The 4,176-nt window shown below is 49.9% G+C and overlaps 1 long non-coding RNA gene across 1 annotated transcript in view; it reads left to right on the forward strand.

Moving 5' to 3' along the window:
* The window catches only part of LOC148002754 (uncharacterized), a 49,457-nt gene extending 45,975 nt beyond the window's left edge, over positions 1–3,482 (forward strand). The window contains exons 3-4 of the long non-coding RNA XR_015631423.1: positions 1,060–1,288; positions 2,240–3,482. This is a non-coding gene — a long non-coding RNA (uncharacterized LOC148002754). The remainder of the gene's footprint in view (positions 1–1,059; positions 1,289–2,239) is intronic.
* The last annotated feature ends 694 nt before the right edge of the window (positions 3,483–4,176 follow it).

Below are 4,176 nucleotides of genomic sequence, written 5' to 3' on the forward strand. Positions count from 1 at the left end.
GTCCCCTATCTGGGAAGTGGAGTACCATCACAGCCTCTTGACCTACCGTTCCTCATGCTGTGGTGACCCCGCCATAAAATTATTTTCTTGCTCACACGCTTATACGCATGCATGCCCGCACAGGGTAAGAAGCACGTGAATTTCTCTTGTGGGCCCCGTTCAGGCCTTCCTATCTCTTTATAAACCTATTGTCACGGCAGCCTCATTGTAAAAGTCATTCAGGGACATTTTCTGCAGTTCCCAGCCTGGACTCTCGCGCCCTCTTGTGGCCATAAGAGAAACTTCAGCCTTCTCAGAGGTCTTGGGAAATGGCCCTTTAACTCCATCCACCAGAGACTGTCAGGGCTCCAGTTCGCTATTGTACCCATTTGGATTCCTTCTCATTTTTCTTTTGTGTTGTAAATTCTACTCACTCTTTTAGAGATGCTTAAAAATCTCTCTCATCCCTAATCCCTTCCTGGTTTTCTGAGAAAAAGCGAATTTCCAGTCTTGGCTTCTGTTTCCCTGGGTCTAGTTCTGACAGTCATAGCTATGTTACAAGTTACAGATTGTTTTTAAACATTTTTCTTTCTCTTATCTTTCCTCATTCTGATTGTTGAACCCGGGGCCTTGTGAGAGCTGTACGAGTGATACCCCCAGCTTTCATAATGTTTACTGTTAGTTCTGAGCAGAGCACGTCTCACCATCCAGTTCCTTTCTGTGTTTCTTTTTTCTTTCCCTTTCTTCTGGTTTCATTTGTCTTGACACAGGGTCTTGCTATACAACTCTGGCTGGCCTCACACTGGCAGCCATTCTCCAACCCTCATCTCTTGAGTATGTACCACCACGCCTGGCCATGGTTCTCCTCTCTTTGGACAGTCAGTAGGGTGTTGGAGAGCACGAGTAGGTTCTAGCTGAGGATGTCCCGTGCTTGCCTGGCATGCTCAAGGTTCTGGGTGCAATTCCCACCACTGTGCCAACCAACTAACCAACAAAACCGGTGATGTCAAAACATGAAACAGAGAGCTGGGCAGGATCTCAGCCACCCCTGACTAGAAGTTTGGTTAAATTGTTTGACAGAGCCAGGCCTCAGCTACCCAGTCTGTGAAAGGTATAGCAGCCCTCAGGACATACAAAGTGCTTAGCAGCGTGGCAGGAACACACAGACCTGTTGTGTACACGAGGGAAGAGCGTTTACTGAAATATATGCCTGGTGGGACAAAGACTGCCACTACCCATGTCACCCCTGTGCTCCCAAGTCCTTGAACCACGCTTGGCACACAGAGCTCACCCACTATCTCCCTCACAGGTGAGTGGTTGGACAGGAGAATAGGTGAGTGAGTGGATAGATGGATGGATGGACAGATGGATGGGTGGACAGACGGACGGATGGATGGATGGGAGGGTAGATGGGTGAGTAGATGGATGGGTGGGTGGGGAATGAGGAGGGAGATGGGTGGATGGACAGACAGATGGGCGGATGAGTAGATGGGTTAGTCAAGGAACGAGGTGTGATTGTGAACCCTTAGGACAGGACACTGTGACCCTTGCATCTCTTTCTGTTGATTCGGTAGCCCTGGGGACTGAACTCAGAGCCTCCCATTGTAGGTTAGCCCTCTTTCTATTCACAGCTTGTGAGCTAACCCCTTTATAACTAGAGTGGAGAGGCCAGAGTAAGTATTTAAGGTCCACTGTGGCTTCTGTTTGCTTGCTTTGCTTTTGAGACAATGTTTCTCAGACAATGTTTTTGAGACAATGTAGCCCTGGCTATCCTGGAACTCACTCTTAGACCAGGCTGGCCTCAAACTCAGAGATCCACTTGCCTCTGCCTCCTGAGTGCTGAGATTAAAGGTGTGTGCCACCAGTGCCCAGCACGAAGGAAATGTCTATTGAAAGAATATATGAATCCCAGATCTGGGATTGGCCAGCAGAGACTTGGGGGTCTGGTGGAAGACACAGGGCTGGGCTGGGTCTGGAAAGGACCCTCGGGTTCGGAGGCTGGTGCTTCTGGGTTAGGTTGTAAAGAATCAGCATATGATGCTACCCACAGGGCATTCCCAGGAAAGGCCAGTCTTGGCAACCAGGAGGCGCAGGAAAGTGGGCTGTGGTGTGAAATGGGCAGGAAGGTTGACTTGGGCAGCATAGGCTCAGGGGGCTGAGGGAATGTGCCAGAGTTTCTCATTGTCAGACTCAGTTACAAGGCTCTCCTGGGCTATTAGAGGTTAATTATATCTCTCACCCCCTTTCATCCCTCCTGCAGTGAACGATAGTGCTTTGGAGAAGGCACACTTGTGACGATCTTAGATTGGCTGACTGACAAGAATGTGGTGATTGTGGAGAGATGGAACATTGTAGATGAACATCCTTAACTATCCCGGGCTGCCTTTAGCTCTCTCCGGCACCATTTGTGATGCATGTCTGACCTAACACCCCTGTGAGTCTCAGGTGAAACATTTGGCATGACAGCTCAGCAGACAGCTAGCTAGCTTCATCAACCCTGGAGTTAAGAATACCATCAATATCATCGCCAACCTGCCTGCCTGTTCCCACACATGCTTGCTAAATGCATCGCTGTGTGCCTTCCTTCTTTTCTGCGACCGTGGAAGGTCATCGGAATCTACAGCTGGACACCTGACCCTGTGCACCCAGGTCACTCGTCTCGACTCGGAAAAAACTCTCATCTTTCTTTTGAGCCAAGAACTGTGTTTTGAGTGGGCTCCTCTGGCCAAGCAGGTGAAAGTTCATCTACAGATAAGGTGCTCAGCTGTTTGTTGCAACAGTTTCTTCAGGGAGTGCTTGCCTGAGCTCTGTACTCTGGTATTGGGGTGTGAGGTCTCCCCTGGCATTTGCTACTGTGTAGTGTGGGTCTATTGTTCTCTGCTGTATCATAGGCAAGGCTGGTGAGGTGGCCCAGGCTGGTCTCAAATGCTCTAGAGTCTCCCACCTCTGTCCCTACTGCTAGGGTTATAGGTGCAAGACACCACCACACAGGGTTCGAAGAGGCCATTTTTATGTAGAGGAGTCACTGAGGGGGTTCCTTCAGGAGGAGTCAGGGCAGGTAGCGGGAGAGGGGGAGGGAAGGGAAGGGCCAGGACAAAGATGGGGCCTCAGGAAACCATCTTTGGCCAATCTGATGTTACCAGGGCTCTGGAGTGTGACTGCATCATAGACATTGTCCCACCAGGGGGCCAGTCTCTCAGCCATCAGCCATTGTCCACGAGGAGGATGAGTCCCTCCTCCTTGCACGTGGAGGCAAGGCAGCTGGGGATAAGCCTCTGCACTGGACTGCCGGTGTGCCCAGTTGGGTTTGTGAGTCCCCAGCCTGGTAACACTGTCCCTAGTGGTCAGGGAAGGTCTCCTGGAGGAGAGACTTGACAGAGCCTCTTCCTCCCAATAGGCAGGTGGAGACAAAACTAGATTCCACAAAGGGGACAGGTTGACAACAGCCCTCAGGCAGGAGCGTGCTGGGTGCGTTTCATATTAAATTCTAAATCAAACTGTTTAATTTAATGTGTTAAAACATTTACTGCTTTAATTAATAGCTGAAGTTAATATTTAATTTTAAAGAAAGCAGCGTGGCTGGCATTTTCCGAGCCAAGGGAATCCTGGCTGCACAGAGTTGCTCGGGGCTCAGACACATGGTGGTGAGCACTGGGGATTTCCGGAGTGGCTTTCGCCGTCGTCTTTGTTTGTTTTGAGACAGGGTCTCAAGGTAGAGTGCACACCGGCCAGGAACTCCATCCTGCTTCAGCTCTGCTGCACGGGTGCAGGAATTCCACCCATGGACCTGGCGTTGGGAGGGGTTTCAGGAGAGACATTGCTGAGGCCTTAACTATGGTTCCATTCATTTATTCGCTTATTAATTTGTTCATTTTGGGGTCAGATTCTCGGGTAGCCCAGGCTGGCCTTTTACTTACAATGTAGCTCAAGGTAACTTGAACTTCTGATCCTCTTGTCTTCACTTCCGAAGTGCTGAGATTACAGGTGTGGGCCACTTGCCGATGCTGGGGACTGAACCCAAGGGTTCTGGGATGCTAGGCAGGCACCCCACCAACTCGGCTATGGCATCAGTCTCTCAGTGCATTTTGCTTGCAAGAGAAAATGGATAGGTTGAAGAAACAGTGGAGGGAGACACCATAAGCTAATGCTGTGAGAACTCTGTTGTTTTTTTATAATCTCTTTTGAGTGAGATGATTG

Source organism: Rattus norvegicus, chromosome 10 (assembly GCF_021556685.1).
Source record: "Rattus norvegicus strain SHRSP/BbbUtx chromosome 10, alternate assembly SHRSP_T2T, whole genome shotgun sequence".
Classification (NCBI taxonomy): domain Eukaryota; kingdom Metazoa; phylum Chordata; class Mammalia; order Rodentia; family Muridae; genus Rattus; species Rattus norvegicus.